We start from the raw sequence: 17,940 nt of genomic DNA, 5'->3' as shown, positions 1-17,940 counted from the left end.
ATGTAGCACTCAATTGTCTGCATGCAATTAAAGCTGCACCAGAGAGAGATGCATTTAGAGATGTCTGGGACACTTCTCACAGAGGGAGCTACTCCAACTGCCTACCATAGAATTCTGATGAGAGTGCAGGCTAAAGCCCCTACATTTAAGATCCTCATTTCCCTCTGGAGTCCAACAGAGAGAGTTCTGCTCCTCCAGAGAGCACTTGTGTTAGATGTCTGAAGTTAGATCATGCGAACGGTCCCTCGCCCATCCTCAAATTCACTTAGGACAATACTGAAAAATATTTGTATTTAACCCACAGCCAGCTATTACCCACACAGGTAAATGCAGGCTTTGCACGAAAGTTCTGCAGAGCCATAGGGCCATAACATATCCCAGCAGTAGGATGGGGGACTCTGGGGGCTGGGGGAGAGAGAGAGAAACTTTAAATTAAATTTGAAATGGACAGTTCCTGGAGGCGGTTCCTGCAGCGCTGCAAAGCCTTGGTCCCTGCTCTCCAAGGCCACCTCCACACGCAGCTGCTGGGAAATACTGTGTTAGAAAGCTGGAGAAAATCCTCTTCAGGATGTTTATCCCGAGCAGTCAGAAAGCTGCCAGGGGCTGCCCTCAGTGGTGGCAGAGATGGGGCTGGGGGCCACGCACAGACAGTGCTGTGGAGATGTCCCCATCTGCGTGTTTTTACTGAGCATCTTTCAGCCTTTCTGCCCAATCAATGTAGGGTGCCATTAGTGTTCAGGTCAATTATTTGATAGCCTGCTTATTGGGAACATACGACAGACACTTACAACATACCCTAAATATTCTCAATAGTTAGCACTTCTGAGACTCATGCTCCTTTTTAACAAGCCAAAACACTTAGAAAATGTTAGACCTCCATATCGGAAGTGAAGTTTTATACCTTCCACTAACATTTTATATAGCATTTTTATTATTGATTGTAGCACAGCACTTGTGGTCTCATAGGCCCCCTTGCACTCTGTAGCCTTAAAAATAGATATTTTTTGTTGAGGGATTAAAATGCATATTAGGACATTTAGGCAATTTAAGGGAAAAAAGCCCAATGTTTGCAGCTGGCTCCATTTACTGATTACAGTTTCATTAACCATGGTAATAGTATTCCTGCTAGTAAATACTTGCTGGAGTATTTACTTTACAATGCTAAAGTATTGCTAGAAAACAATACTCTCCTTTGTTTTCTCATTCCAATAAAGTTACCGTAAGATTACAAAGGAGTCTGATCCCAATGGAGGGCTACATTGGGGTTACACACAAACATACATATACACACATACCTAGACTATCTCTATACATTATCTCATTCACATGATTAACAGCCATTCTTTAACCAACTTTCTTCTTGTTTTTACACAAACAGGAGGTCTGCCTATATAATCTAAACATTTTCTCCACACAGCAAGTATTCCCATTTTCTAACTGGGAGAGTAAACATCTGACCCAGAACTGGAGTTAACCATTTAAGTCTTAAAGAGTAGTAAGGAGTAAAAATAAAAGCTTTTGCATGAGCCGAACGAGTGCTCAGGAATAGGACCCTGGCGGGACAGGGCAGGATAGGACATGACAGGGACAGAGAGCAGGCAGTGGTTTCCAAGGCTTATTGTTTCCAGCAATTTTCCTTCTTTGTCCCCTCCATCTCTGCATCTCCCTGCACATCCATAGGCTCCCCAAGCACAGCCTGCTCTGCCATCATAGCTCCATTTTACATCAGTACCTTCTTAACTCAAGGCTGGCTCTTTGTTCTCTTTTGTCCTTTTCTTTTGCATCCCTGAGAAATTTGTCCACAGTTAAGAGCCATCTGTCATCTCCTAAAGACTTCTCCCTTTTGTAATTAATCTGTCACTCTCACATCTGCTGGGGATTGAGCAGAAATTAAACAAGGTCTGAATGTCTCAGAAGCTGGTCCTATAAAACAAGAAAATAATATAAAATCATTGTTTGGTTTCCAGTGGAGCAAAAATTTAGTTTGAGTTTACATCCCCCTGGCTTTCTGAGGTCTTTTCCCGGGTCAGAATAGGCTGGGCTTGTGTCTATCTGCACTTTGAAAGGAGGGCCTACCTTGGAGACAGTATCCCTCATCCATTGAAAAGCACAAATAATTATTTACAAAGATTACTGTTTACTAGCAAGTTATCTCTGCTTTACCCTACTTTTCCATGGAGGAGCCCTACTCAAACACTTTCTGCATTGATAACTGTATTTCATATCCACCAAGGATGTGTTCAAAATTTGCCATGCCATCAATGGTATCTGCAAGGATTGTTAAGTGTTTGGGGGCTTAACAGTACTGAGGCTTTCACTGACTGCAAAAAAGTATCAATTTTAAAATGTACCAATTTACAAAGAAAGTGCTTTCTTAGGGATTTTTCTAAAAAAGTCTTGCTGAGATTTGTACTGACAATAAACATGCACTGATGGACTGAATTAATTTTCTATGTGATCAAAACACATGATGTGTTTGATAATGGAATTACAGAACACTCTGCTCTCATAAGGACATTGCTGCAATCAAATATTCTTTTCTGAATCTGGCACAGCTGACGTATGAGCATGCACACGAGAGGAGGAAAGGGGGAGAGCAAGATGCATTTGCCTTGGGATGGGAGGGGAAGCCAGGGAAGGAGGCAGCTGCAACAGCCGCACGTAGGGAAGGGGTGGCCGAGTCAGACGGACAAATTAGGGGAAGAGGGAAGAAGGGATGTTTGGTGGGGTTTGGCTGGCTGCACCAGCCTTGCAGCTGCCTTCTCACCAGCAGCAATCTTTATTCTGAGCACACAATGACAGGCACACAGAGGGGGAGTCTAGCTCTCATTTTCACTGAGATAAGATGCAGCATCTGGTACAAGCAATGAAATTAAATGCAGCGACAGCAGCCTGTGTCTGTAGGTACCTAGTCAAGGTGTGCAGAGTGACACTGAGCTGCAGCAGCCAGGTGGGAGCCAGGCTCCCAGCAGGTCCACGTGAGACATCCCCAAGTGAGGAGCTGCTGGCTGATGAGTGCATCTCTGCACCAGCGTCTCCTCTGGCCACGTCCGAGCCAGCAAGCAAGCCCGTTCTGACAAGCCAGAGCATGATGATCCAGTGCTGCCTGCCACAACATAAAAAAAAGTATGCTAGACCAGCTGAGGTCTGATTTTTGTCTTCCTCCTTCCATTTCCCCAGATGCAAGCTGAGACACAAGTGGAACAAAAACAGGGGTTAATTTGGCAGCTGTGCCAGATAGATAGACTCACCGGGAATTCGTGACCCCGGAGTGAGTCCCAGAAGAGACAGACCTGACCGTGACATTTGGTCATTGCAGCTGCAGAGCCAAGGAACCAGTGAAGCTGTTTGGGACAGCAGCGGGAGGAGCACCCAGCCTTTGGTGGTGGGACCAGAGTCCCCCAGCACCCTGCGGTCCTCTGCCCCACAGCAACATCTGTGCCCAACCCCTGCCCCAATAGCATCCCTCAGCAGCGTGGCTTCATGAGGAACTGTGGCACATTGATCTTTTCCTATTCGGTTTTATTGGTAAAAATGGACAAGCCTAAAAGATTTCCACAACCTTCGGAATTTACTGTTTTTCAGGAAATCCTGACACCTACACAAGTTGATGAAGAAGCCAAGGCACCATCCTTTGGTATTACCCACTGTAGCTGCATTCAAACATTTTCCACCCTAAGACCAGTCAGTGATCTCCCTCCCCTGCAGGTGGAGAGGACACGTTCCAAGAAGCCCAAGGAATGGTGAGAACAACAGCTTTGCAAAAACAACAGGAGCATCTGGGGTTTCCAGCCCTTTTCAGTTTTTCCCAGGTACATTGTCTCTGGGATTGTGACAGGAACAGATGGTACGTCTTTTCTCTTTGAATTGTATAGTCTGTATTCATTACCAAGCTGGGCTGATCTTAAAATGTGTGTTCGTCTTCCATTCGTTGTACTGTGCATCACTGCCTTGGGCTAAGATGCTATTTTTGTCAGCTTACTATTTTTGAAAGGAGAGAGACACATGCATTTTAAAAGCCACCTTCTCGGTTAATCTCAGCCACTGACATGCCTTTGAAGCTTTGGTTTTGAAGGGATGTGGTATCAGTGATCTTGACAAACATTTCAGTTTGCCCACTGCCATCCAGGGACTGTGCACACAAGTTTGCTTTTACTAACTGCAGAAATACAAGCAGAACAGACTTACAGTAGGTATATAAACAAGAAGGTCACAAGGTTAATGTTTGACTCTAATCCTAATGACTTTTTTCAGCCACGCACAAAGCATGACACCAGAAAGAATTCACTAACAACAAAGTAAAGATAAACAAGTACAAGAGAACAACCCTCTCCTTTGTACACCAGCTTCAGAAGTTGCACAAAAGTATTTAAAGTACAAATAAAAATACCCTAGTTTTATAATAGATGTAACTTTATCCATTCCTCTCCATTATATGTGCAATAAGTTGCTCCAAGGTACCAATAAATATATCAGAGGAACTTACTGGTTTATAAATATTTTGAAAAAATAGAAACTATTGCTTAAATAACCACTGTATAGAGAAAATAATCTCCCACGGAATCTATTAAACCGGGTTAATGAACTAGCAGGAAAAAGTTTCAAACCTATTCCCCCAACATCTAATTCAGAGCAATACTTTCAAGCTGAGTTTCAGACAAAAATAATGAGGAAAGTTGTTGAATATGGTTTTGAGTGAGCAGAAATTAAGTCAACTGTTTACAGAAATGTTTGCAAGCTGTGACAAATACATTCTGAATTGTTTAGTTAACGTGCAAGGTGATTCAAAATACAGCAACTACATTATGACTGTTATAAAGGCTCTGTCAAAATATAACAATATTGCTAAGGGCTCTTGACACACAGATAGTGGACCCAGGCCAGTAAACAAACCCCGAAAGAAGTGCACATAGTTTACAAAAAAAACAAATGCTGCTAGCAAATCTCTTCAAATTTCTTTTCACAGATAAATGCAAAACCTTATCAAAAGACTGCTTCTGTGCCCAGAATATTTGTTCTGTTTCAGGACAGTTTACTTTGGCAACTTACTCAACTTTACATCTGTAATTAAATGATGAAGATGAGACAATGTGGCTCTGGAGAGATCATAAGAAATTGCATCTTATCTATTTGCCTTTTATTTACAGAGCTCTTCATGTTTTGGCCACCCTAATGCATTTTTCATTAAAGCAGAAGGGCAAGTTTGACACACAACCTTCTCCCTCAGTGCACACAGGAACTGTTATCCAGAGGCAAAGTCCAGCATTTTCTACCGCCTCAGCTTCTACCCCCATCAGCAATTTTTAAGTGATTCCCTCTGCTTTGGAGACTAGATGTCTCCTGGTCTATACCTGCCTCACTCCATGATAGGAAAAACATTCAAGTCCACTTCTGGCTCTGCAGAAGTAAGACCTGAGTGAGTATCTTAGTTGGAATTAAGTTAACATCTAATTGAATATGAACATCTATTATTTCCAGCGTGGGAGTACCCTGGTGTCCAGCGCTGCCTCGCTGTGGGGGACCCTGAGGACCCTTGACACAATGTTTTGCTGACAGCCCATGAGAGATGTCTCTGCTGATCCCCAGCTGAAGGATTTGCCCAGAGCAACATAAGAACTCCCATGGAGGGCTGGAGATGGGGCTCGCCTCTCTCCAATCCTGATCAGAGGAGTGACCATAAATGCTATGCTGAGAATGGCACTGCCTTCTCCAGAGGAGTCTCAAGCCCAAAGGGACAGTGGGGAGTTCATATGGTGACACCTCCCAGAAGGCACAGGCAGAGCCCTGCTGGCATGGACTATGCTACAGCGAGGCAACGGCAGCATCCCTCAGTTGTATCAGCAGATGGAGTGGGATTGAGCTTATCTAACATCTGAAAGTTCAGTGCTCACTCTGCCGGGGTCGTCTTGGCTACCTCCGTGGGCAGTGCAAGGGAGGTATCTAAGACAGTGGAGTGACCGTCCACTGGAGTCACCAGTCTCCCTCCCCTGAAATGCATGGAGAACTAGCTGCAAATTAGTTGGGACTTAGTCACAGCATGGATATCTGTGTCTGGCCGAGCAGCACTGAGCTCCTTCCACATGCTTCCTTCTATCCAAAATACCTCCCTAGAAGCACCAGTTTTTCTGGTGGATGATAAAGACAGTCTGGGATATCTAACTTAGCTGTAAGCTTCAACAGTGCATGGTAATAAAATGAAATAAGGTGGTTCTCACCAGTATTAATTTGCTACTCAGATGTCCTGGTGAAACCACCATGCAGTGCCTAGGCTCAGGTACCATTAGGTGAGGTCATGGTCCTGCACCAGAGGGACGGAACAACTCTGCAATGGCCTTGACCAAAGGCTCATGAGGAGGGGACTGTGAGAAGGCAGGAGACCATGATGGCTCTCAAGGCACAGCTGTTTCTGAATGAGCTCCTCAGGCCCACCCAAGTGATGAGTTTGGACTTCACCCAGTTCATTGGCATCAATGGGTGATGTGAAGACTTGGGCTATGAAGAGAGACATGGTTTTATTTCTTATCCACCTAAATTAGCTCATGGTTGCGTGTGACTGTTTATGAAAGCAGTAGTGTAGATGACCTTCCAGCCAAGAGTCTTTGGCCGGAAGGCTTTTTTTCCCCCCTGTCACCGTTTCAGCATTCCCTCTGCTGTTATCCTGACAAGGAGATTTAGAAATGTTCATGTTTTCTGACAGCAGGCTGGAAATGTCTCAACACGAAATGCAGCCTTCACAAGGGGAAACATCATCCTAAGTTGCAGAGAGACATGAAATACCCCTGCTTGAATGCAGCGGTGGGAAATCTGTTAGCAATAACAACTGCAACAGCGGGCCCATAAAACATGCTTACCAGACCCAGGATTCACTGAAACACAAACAAGCTGTACACTGACAGATGCAGGTTTCAGAGAATCAACGATCTTCATGAAGAGCCCCCTGCTTGTGGTGACCCCCTTGGTGAGGGGGCGAGCATGGGGGCAGAAGGCTTGGGTTTCCACGGGAAATTTAAAGAGCTGTTGCACCTCACTCCTCTCTCCCCCTGCCCACCCCAGCCATCAGCACACCGCACGCTCCCACCAGCGTCCCTGCGGCTGCTCGAGGGATGGTGGCTGTCACCAGCCTCGGCGGAGCTACAGCGAGAGGCACCAATCTGGCCAATACCAATGGGTCCCGTACACCCGTACCTGCACTTCAAACACCTCCAAATGCCCAGTGAGCAAAATCCCTCACTGTCCTGGGGAGCACTGCTGCCTGCCCTTGCCTTTGCTCTTCCAGACTCAGCAGGGCACTTCGGCAGGAAAATATTAACTCAACTTCCACAGTAAAAATGCCATAGAAAAATAACAAAAAGAGCATCATTTTTATTCTTCTGATGTGTACACAATTTTTTTCCTGATTCCTGAGCAGCAATGCTCTGAGATAGGCAGAGATGTGTTTGAAAACTAGCTCCTCATTAGGTACGGGAATTTAATTTCTCAAACATTCTTGTGACAAAGTAAAACAAAACAAAAAAGCAAAGGGTTTGTCTCTTTGCCATCATCAGCTAGGATGTGTCAAGAATTTGCTTCCATAATGAAGACAACTTGGCTGAAGCATTTTCAACCTGTAGAATAAATTAACTGGTTTTAAAACAAAACTTAAATTTGTATCACAACTGACAGACAAGCTGTGTCAGATTGGCTCCAATATAAAACTGAGCAAATATCACGAGTGTTCCCTCTGGATTCAAAGTGATACTGCTTCAGTCATGTTCTTGGCTCCTTGTGTCCTCCTCTGAATTCCCTTCACCACACAATTGTGGAACCTGATTTTAAAGTCATGCACTTGGATCTTCCCAAGCATGGTAGTTTTTGTATGAAATGAGAGACTCCTGGAGGTGCCAGGAGAGTGTTTCTAGGCTCTTTAGCCAGAGGCAACTAAATCAGACAGGATAGGACTGTGCAAATTGTGCAAAAAAAGGCCTAGACACAAGTTTTTCTAATGTGTCTCTGAAACGATGAAGCACAATTTTAACTTTACACCCAGCCAATGTATCTCATAACTGCCTAACAGTTTTTGAGCATACAAAACTACATGTAGGTAGTTTAGAAAAGCAAATTTTAAACACTTGCTAAAACTCTTCAATCCTGTTGAGTTGATACTCTGCTTCTCTCTAAATAGTTATCTTTCCCTGGCTGCTTGCAAACCTCAGGAGCATCTTTCAGCTGGGACAATCTTTGGTCTGGGAACTGGATAAAGGAATCGACTGTATCAGCAAACACAGCACAAGCTAAGAGACAGGATAGCACATAAGCCAAGCCAAATGAATGTACTGTTATTCAAACACATATAACAGAAAGGGCCTTGCCACTACTTGGGCTGTAACATGAAGGCTCTGAACTGAGTTTTAGAGAGTAAGTGGCTAGAAAAGCCCAGGCAATGATCTGGCCAAAGTCTTGGCACTGTACAGAACCCTGTGTAGGTTGGGAAAGGACTAGTGGCGTCCTGAAAGGAGCACCTCCCAGTTACACCAGGTTTGAAAACCCTGGAAGCCTAACTTCTCTAAACAAACCATCCAGTTAACCCCACACACACACTTATTTTGCCCAATTTTAGACAGATTCAAATTGACAAACATTTTCCAGAGCTCTGACCTTTCCCAGTCTGCCCATCTCTGGCTTCACCTCTAATTAACAAGTGTTTTCTCCTGAAATATCTATTACGCATCTATTCTAAGCAAAAACTAAACACACAGAGGCTGTTCCCGTGCAGAGCCTACCCTGGGGAGGCACACATGAACTCTCTGACAATGAGCAGCAACCTGCCGTCCACTCCCATTTCCCCAAGGTCATCAGCAAAATGGAGAGTTTGCTCCTCTTGTAAATCCCTCACATGCTGCCAAAGCAGAACATACACTTCAGTATCCAGACCGGTGACTTCAGAGAGCATAGAAACAGAAATGCAGAAAGCACTAGAAGGGAGGATTCATTTTTTCCCAGTGATGTCAAAAAGCCCTTGGATCCTGCTGCATGACATGGCCAGGAATGCTGGAAGCTGCTAAGAGGATGGAGACTTTTCTTCACCTTAGAAGAGAGAGTGCAGATCAGCTTGGCACAGGCCGTGGGTCCATGATGTAAAACATGCAGCAAAATCAACTTTGGGTGTTTTCCCGAATGTGGTGTCCATTCCCACTCTGGCGCCGTATTGCACAGCCCCTGACTTTGTGCCAGCACCACTCTTCATGTGGCAAGCTGAAATACAGATTAAGAAGAAGATCCAGCTTTTAAAAATGTAAGAAAAAAATCTTTTTTTTACTTTCTAAAGCTGGATTTGCTCTCAGATGGCTTCCCAGTACAGCCTTCAAAGTGGTGAGCCAGCACAGATGGGGAGATGCACGGAACAGGAGTGACTGTAAAGGATGGGGGGAAGAGGCAGGTGTACGCTGAGTACAAGGATGTCAGCATTATCACGGAGCTCCCTATGGTGTGGCTGGCCTTGATGTGCACAATCTGTACAGTGGGGTGACAGATCTAGCATGCGTGAAAAGGGAAAAGAAGCTCATGAGCTGTGTGGTACCTCCATCACCCGCTCCTTAGCCAGGCTTTCAAAGATGACACTCAGCTCCTGTGCTCCCACTGGGCCATCTAGATGCACTCTGGCAGAGTGGAGCCATTTACCTTTTCAGAGAGCAGGATGGGATCAATTCCAGGACAAGATGCTCAGAGCAGGAGACTGCCCAGAGACTTGGAACTGACTTTCACTCTTTTTTTCTGCAATTCAAATTTACCAGGCAATAGCCAGAAAAGGGACCCAAAGCATAAAACTATGTCAAGCCCAAGATCAGGGTCCACAAAGAGTGGCATACAGCAGCAAATGGGTCTAATGTTTGTGCAGTGATCTGAGCACAGTGTTAGAAGAGCAACAAGGAATTAGTTATCAGAGCAATGGATACTCCAGATACTGTCAACAAAAGGATTCAGCCTGAAAGCCAGTGGGACCGTTTTTCACGTTAAGCTATTTCACAAACCATGGTGTTCCCAGAAAACCTGATACAGAGCAAAGTAGATAAGAAGGTAAAGAAGGTTTCCAGAGGTGATCTGAGAAAGCATGTGAAAAATGTCTGCATGAAAAAAAACCACATGGGAAAGGGCACAGTTTGTAACAGTACTGAGGGGAGAAAATACAATAGCAAGATGATTTTTTGAGCTGCAAGCTTCAACTCTGCAAGCTACATACAAGCTAAGAGGAGATGTGCTGGCTGCAGACATGCTCCCATGAGCATCCAACAGCTGACTGCCAAAGCACCTCCTAAACATGATGATCTGATGGTCGAAGTCCTGTCAGCTCACAGAGAAAATGGAGCAGGACTGCTCATGTGACTGCTGGGGATGAGATGCTGTAGAAAGTGTCTGTGAGCCAAGGGAGGCACATTCCCAGGCTCTGCCGGGAAGCTCAGACAGAGCCTCAGTGCTAGGTGGGGTTTTGTTTAAAGGCATGGTGACTACGTTAGCAATAGAGCACAATACTTTGCAAAGGGTACGAGGAAGCCAGATAGTGGTTAAAATGTCTCAGAAAAGAGCTGTCACTGAGAAACTTTTATATGGAGCAGTGGAATTAGGGAATACACTAAATCTTACTGGAGATGCCAAAAAAGTATGGGACAAGTCAAGCCCATGTGAGTGACGTGAGGAAACTGTTCCTCTGCAGCAAAGTAGGCATGGATATGTTTAACTGGAAAGAAAACTAAATGCTTACCTCAGGCAATGCTCCTTGCTCTCCTGAGCTGTCCATGCTAACAGATGCTACATCTAAACAGAGGATTATGGATATCCCATGTTTCTTCACTTTAGTATATGCCAGAGAAGCAAACACAAGTTAGTGGAGTGGATCCAGACCATTTCTGGTAAGGCAGTTTTATTCCAGAGGAAGAGCACCCACAGGAGGATTGCCAGAAATGGCTATGTCACCTTAAATTCCCAACCAAAATGAACCAAACACATAAACAAGGCCTTTTCTGGTACCTTCCAAAAGAAGGTCTCAACATTTCTTACAAGCACTACTCCATCTCACAGTCCTTTTGTGATGTATTGTATATGTGGGAGATGAAGCTCCAAAAGGGTCAATGAATTGCATAAAGCCTGTGGCAGTATGGGTAAAAGAGACAAGATACGATTTCTCGGTCCTACTTAATAAAAATAATCTGTCTTCTTTATTTGGAGATGTCCAGATTCCTTTTCCAATCTATATATCAATAGATGTTTATCCTTTCTAGTGATTTCAGATTTTACTTATTGTGGCAAGTTAAAGGAAGAGTTTGTATTTTTATAACTGTTTTTATAGCATGCTTAAGCATACCACATAACTTACTTCATAAACATCACAATATCACAATGCAAACTTCATTAAGCTTTAGCAGAACTAACTACATTGTCAACTAAATACATGATTAAGAAAATGGCAACCAACTTACTTCTTGGCTCTCATACCTTAGAATTTGATTACTATAAATATATGCAATTGCATGCACTGCCAATAACTGTACTTCAATGTTTGTCCATAAAATGTAATTTGAAATGCATGTAGGATGGTACAGCTTTTGTAAGAGGAAGTTATTATCTGTGATAAAAGCAATTGTTGACATTAGAAATACAAACTAGAGGATTCAGATGGGAAATTTAATAAAAACAAATGTAGAAAGGAAAGGGAGGTTAACAATATGGCAAAGCAAAGCCAGATGTAGCAGTAAATATCTGCCCAGAGGCAAACCTGGACTGCTACCTATCAGAGTGGCAGCACAGCTGGTTTATTTTTTACACTAGACATGGTCGGTAGGCAGACAACAGGCAAGTATGCACTTAAGCTGAGAAAAAGTAAAGCTAACCGTACATTTCACTCTGACGTGTTATCTTAAAAGAGGGAAGGGCATTTGGTCAGGGAGCTTTCCGGTTTTGTTTTGTGTTTTAAACAAATGCTACTACCCACATTTCCTCTTAGCAATCATCCGAGTTGCATAGGTGAGTAAGAAAGCAAGCAAGCCAGGAACACTCAGTCAATATGAGCTTTTCTCCAGTGCGTAGTGGGCCACAGAAGATGCACCAAAGCCGTGCGACTCCTGCCCATGGACCACCTCCACCTGTGCAGGGCTGGGGTGCTACCCCCAAATGAAGTGTCCTGTTTTCCCACTTCAACTCCTCTCCCAGCATGCAGCACATGCATAACAAAAAAAAAGCTTTGAAAACTGCAGAACAAGGCACTCTCTGTGCATCCAGCTCAAGTACACTTCCCCAGGATAAGTAGAGTTAGGGGCAAGGAGAATTTCCTTGGTGAAACTCATGCTGGGAGCCAATGACCCCACTTGGAATAATCAGAAAGTTTGAATAATCTAATTGTACTGTATAATTTTTTTTCAGCTTGAAAATGTCAGGAAGAGGATGTTACAGCAGGACAGAGGCTAATACACAGAACAAGCTGGCTCACATTACTATCTTCTGGCTTTTTTTGTTTTCTTATTTTGGTCTTGTATCCTGCAGTTGTATCACTCCATAGTAACAACCTGCTGAGTGAGAAGGGGATTTACAGTGCTTTTCTCTAGTTCTTAAAGTATTTCTGTCATTTAGCTGCCATTTCAGAGTTAAAGGAGAACTAACTACACATTTTGGACTGACCTAGCTGTTTTCTCCCTTTTTTAAAGAAAGCTTTTCAGTGACAAATGTGGCAGAAAGTATGTTGCGTTGTGGGAGGGAAGCAGTGTTTGGTATCCAAGGGGTACATCTGCACTAAATTATCATGCTCTAAAGTTTGGACTGATTTTTCGATTAACAAACTGTTTTACCATGTTCCTTTAACTATTGGAGAAATAAGTTGTCTGTCAGTGTTTCTCTACCAAGAGTTTAAACTGAACATCAGCCTCAGTGCAAACCTCAGCAGTCACAGGCAGGGCAGGGTAGAGGGGAGGCAGAGCCTCCAACTGGGAGCTGGTACCTGCACCTCTGAAGTCAAAGTGGGGAGGAATTAATGTTTAAAATTGTTACCCACAAAGAGCACACACGCTAACCTCCACAGAGGATTTTATCCCTGTGTACACAACCGTATACTGCCACTGGAGCTCTCTCAGCGAAGGGAGTTGGGCAGGTTCAATATTTAAGCCACATTTCCAGCAGATGCATGTGGAAATCCGCAGCCCGGTCTCAAAGGCATAACTCGTGGGTGCACTGGGAAGGCATGGCCGGGCATAGCCCTGACATGGGGCAGGGGGCTGTGCTGCAGCATGGATGTGCCCCTGCCACGGAGGGACCTTGCTGGCTTTTGCTGACAGGGATTGCACACCCAGGAGTGAAGGGTGGGGGTGGAGGGCACTGAAGACACCTAAGCTAGCTGCAGGGGAAGGGAGCCAGGCACATTCGCAGTGATAACTTGGGAGGGGCTGCTCTTTTCAGCATTATTTTCACTATATTTTCACTATATTTCATTATATAATTGGTGCAATGAGGAAGGCACCGGCTGCCAGAGTGGGTGGGTGGGGAGGGGGGACGTAAGGGCACTGACGGAGGGCAGATGCGGCCCCTTCCTTTATGCTAACCAAATGCTCAGTGACAAGCAGAGGACAGAAAGAGCAGCAGTGAAATGGAGATGCATGTGATCGTGGCACTGGCGCCCATGAGCTGGCACTGAGGGGATGGACAAGGAGGCATTTGGCGGCACCTTGCACAGCTTGACTGCAGCAAACCGCTTCCAGCGTAAGCCCTGAAACCCCATTCTAGAAACGTTTTGAGTCAGAACCAAGAGGCTTTTCCAGCTCTGCTACGAATTCAGTTTCTCAATGTGATGAGATCCTTCCTGGCTCTGTGAGCTTTCATGTGGCAGCAGGGCTGGGCTTCCAAGCCACGGCCAAAACATCTGAGTGCACAGAAAACAGAGGCAGCTGGAAAGTAAAGGTGGAAATAAACTTGGGGTGATATTTTCCCTCATAAGGAATTGGGACAATCTATTTTCTCCATAAATCTTTGTTGCTTAAACTATTGAGCAACTCAACTTATACTAAGGAGAAAAACAAATAGACAAAACAATGAAACAAGAAACTTCAGACTCGCGCAACTAGCCCTTCCAGAGAGGACTGCCTCCAGCATAGACAGGTAGCCCTCTCGCCTTTTCTACTGTGGTCGCTCTATGTAGGCAGTTTTATGCATTATCATCCCAGATCTGATCCCAGGCTTGAGATCTAGAGAGTCTGGGGATGTTAGAATCTACAGGAAACATACTGTAAGTTTTTGAGCGGTTTGCCATCATATCTAGCAATGGGAGCTGAAATGAAGCTCCATGCAAACAGAGCGACCCACCAGACCAGACCCAGGGCTCACCCTCCTCCTTGAGAAGCAGAGGGTGGACAGAGCAAAGTGACAGGGGTTGGCTGACAAGGTCATTCACTGAAAGAGCTGAGAAGTTATCTCATGTTTTGTGAATGCTGATCCTGTGCCCTTTACTCAACTCGATGAGACCTTAAATTATATGCTGTGGAGAGTCAAGATCATAAATAAAAAGGAGGGCTCCTCAGATAATGGCATTCCAGTAGGCTTACAAATATGCCTCATTTGGGAACATATTACATTACAGTTTTGGACTTGCCAAATGATCTTCTGTTCTATTTATTACCAGCAGCCTTATATCAGGCTCATATTTCAAGTTCTTAATTTGTGCAACTTTTGTTCTACCTCAAACAAAAAAGATTTTCTTTTTTCCCTTGATCCCAATGCTCTTACTACCCAGGAATCAGAACTGACCAAGGACATCAGGAAAAACCCTGACATACCCCAGCATTTTCCCCAGGTGCCCAGCTGAGGTACCACTAATACTGCAGCATCAAGATCAGCCCTGTAGGAAGAGATTCGCCTTTGTTGGCACTGACGTCAAGCTCACACTTCAGAGATCAACTTTTTGGCCCCAGGAAAGCACTGGCCAAACAAACAAGTGGCCTTACATACAGAATTAGATCCGGGACACCAAGTAAAGTGAAACAGATTCATTCTGATGGCACATGTAGAAATGTTTGACTTACCCAGCACAAACTGGCCAACCCAGTTCCATCAAAGTGCTCTGTGGTCCTGCTCAAGATTTCAGACATGTGTTATGAGGAGCAGCTGCTGCTCCAGGAGGCATGTTTCAGTCCGGGCAGGATCAAGCCCTGAGAGTTTCTGGTGCATGTTTCAGAGAAATCAGCCTCAGCCTTAGGTATCCAAGTTGGCTGTCGTAAATATTTATTCACTAAAGAAAGTCCTTGTTTGTTCCTGGTGCAGTTTCATAGCCTTCTAAAGACTCACGAACGAGGGAAATGTATGGGCAGGGAAGGGAGGAGGAGGAATTTCCTCCCTTTCCTTATAAGTTAAAAAAAAAAAAATACAAAACCTTAGCTTGCCTTGTGGAAAATAAACTTGTCCAGTTTTGTATACATGTGTTTCATGTACAAACTTTCAGTGACTCAGATGTGAAATGTGCCTCAGGTTTGTTATGTGTTTTGTTTAGTTTTCTAACTCTCCCTGAGAAAACATGGGCCACAGTTCAGGCTGATGTCTATCCCATCCAGTAGATTGTAGGGGATGCACAATAAAACCCCAATCCTGTGAGTGTTCATGCATGCATGAATAGACCTGCATTCACTGGGCTTTCTCATGCATGTAATTGTCTGCAGGATCAGGGCCTCAGGCACAGCACAGAACTTGGGTTTGTACATTTACTTGGGGCTGGAATTTGTTGCATTATTTTGACATAAACTGTTCATCTCATTTCAGAACTCACTGCTGCATTCACGCCAGCATTCCCAACTGGACAGGACTGATTTTAAGCAAGCTTTAAGAGACTACCAATCTCTTTTTTCTTTCCTGTCAGCATTGATCTCCGTCAGACCCAGTGTGCCTCCTTTTTAATCATCTTGCTTCTCCCGCAGCTCTCTGATTAGGTCACATTTCAATTTGTGCCCGCAGAGTTGCTCCCATGTTAGTGGCTGGCAACATTACAAACACAACTTCTTGGCGTTCATGACTGAACCAAGTCAAAGACCCCCAGGTAACTACAGATAGTTGGAAACTACTTCATGTGTTTGAGCTATTTCTGCTTCCTTGTGATGCATAAAGAGCTACAATGTGGCTGATAAGGTGCATTTGATTTGTTTGGATCCTCACCTGGGAACTACTTGTCTCTCATTTTGCTTGCCTGGAAAAATTTATTGTGACTTCAGACGCCTTAATTGAGGGCCTGAGGGTGTTGACCTTCAGCAGCAGTCCCATCTATTCCCCACATCCATCAGTCACTGAGGTTAAATAGTGTGCGGTATTAAAAAAACAAGAACATCATCTCAGCATTTGTCAGTCCCTTGGATCATGTAGTTCATTTCATTCATTCAGTAGCTAGCAGGGGTTAGGGAGAAAGGAGCCCCCTGAACCCACCTGCTGTCAATCTGTGGGGCTGGGCTGGGTCCCAGAAGCCACAGGTGAGCAGCACTAGGCAGCCTGGGGGTTAAGCCTTGACTTGGATTGTATTCACATTTTGGGGGTTCTGACTCTCTTTCTGAGTTTGTGATGAGAACCCCCTTGGTGAAATAAACCTTCACCTCATGTTAGCTCATGGTCACCCGAGTGAGGCTAAGACGGGGCAGTTGTCTGGAGATGGCAAAGCCAAATGGAACAGGGAGGACCTGTCCCAGGAACAGTGTTTTGGACCTCCAGAGGTCAGAGGGAGTTTCTTGCCATCCTAATAGGGCCAAGAAGGGAAGTTACTAATGCCAAACCCTGGGATGTGGGGAGGAGCTCTCTCTGACAGGTACAAGGTTATGTTAGGACCCCCATTCCCTGCCAGCCACAGGAAGCCCAGAGATACCCAACACCTCCAAACAAACTCTTGAGCGACACTTCTACTGCACACAAACATTTTGGTTACTTGTCTGTTTGGGAACAGAAATACATGAAAACTACAATCCAGTTTCATGGGTTCTTGGTAGCATGCTGTTTATTGTTCCCGGAGGAACAATAAGGATTCTTAAAAGCAGATGGACTCAGACGCTCTGATGATTTGCTGTAGAAGCAAAACAATGGGCCAGATTTTTTAAAAATAGAAAATTCATCCATTGCACAAGTAAACCCTGCTCTCCTCTATGCACAAAGTGGGACAACATGGACAACATTTTGCAGCACATTTTGCAGATGCAACTGAATAAAGGGTTTTCCTGACACAGTAATCATGTAAAAATCAAACATGAGCAAGGACTTAAAAACAAATATAATCACAGAATCACAGAATTGCAGAATGGTTGAGGTTGGAAGGGGCCCCTGGAGGTCATCTGGTCCAACCCCCCTACTCAAGCAGGGACACCTACAGCCAGTTGCCGATGGCTTTTGAATATCTCCAGGAATAGAGACTGCACCACCTCCCTGGGCAACCTGTGCCAGTGCTCGGTCACCCTCACAGTGAAAAAGTGTTCCCTGATGTTCAGAGGGAGCCTCCTGTATGTCAGTTAGTGCCCATTGCCTCTGGTCCTGTCACTGGGCACCACTGAAAAGAGCCTGGCTCCCTCTTCTTTTCATTCTCCCTTCAGGTATTGATATACATTAGTAAGATTACTCTCCTCAGACTTGTCCAGGTTAAGCAGTCCCAGCTGCCAAATCCTTTCCTCATAGGAGAGATGCTCCAGTCCCTTAATCATCTTTGTGGCCCTTCATTGTGGACTCTCTCCAGTATGTCCATGTCTTTCTTGTACTGAGGAGCCCAGAACTGGACACAGCACTTCAGGTGTGGCCTCACCAGTAGAGTAGAGGGGAAGGATCACCTCCCTTGACCTGCTGGCAATGCTTTGTCTAATGCAACTCAGGACAACATTGACCTTCTTTGCCACAAGGGCATATTGCTGGCTCATGTTCAGCTTGGTGTCCACCGGGACCGCCGTGTCCTTTTCTGCCAAGCTGCTTTCCAGCTGG

At 44.7% G+C, this 17,940-nt stretch overlaps 1 long non-coding RNA gene across 18 annotated transcripts in view; it reads right to left on the bottom strand.

Annotated features, from left to right (window-relative positions):
* LOC121233164 overlaps positions 1 to 15,414 on the bottom strand; it is an 85,045-nt gene extending 69,631 nt beyond the window's left edge. For 2 of the 18 annotated variants that reach the window (XR_005932001.1, XR_005932004.1), the window contains exons 1-5: positions 15,033 to 15,405; positions 13,682 to 13,901; positions 9,557 to 11,596; positions 8,760 to 9,231; positions 2,909 to 3,106 (exon numbers count right to left, since the gene is read on the bottom strand). This is a non-coding gene — a long non-coding RNA (uncharacterized LOC121233164). Of the gene's footprint in view, positions 1 to 2,908; positions 3,107 to 8,759; positions 9,232 to 9,556; positions 11,597 to 13,681; positions 13,902 to 15,032 lie in introns of all 18 variants that reach the window. The other 16 variants (XR_005932005.1, XR_005932003.1, XR_005932016.1 and 13 more) reach the window with 15 other exon arrangements.
* Between the last annotated feature and the right edge of the window lie 2,526 nt (positions 15,415 to 17,940).

Source organism: Aquila chrysaetos, chromosome 3 (assembly GCF_900496995.4).
Source record: "Aquila chrysaetos chrysaetos chromosome 3, bAquChr1.4, whole genome shotgun sequence".
NCBI lineage: Eukaryota > Metazoa > Chordata > Aves > Accipitriformes > Accipitridae > Aquila > Aquila chrysaetos.
The sequence above is the reverse complement of the archived record's forward strand: the minus strand, read 5'-3'. Positions and strand labels throughout refer to the sequence as shown.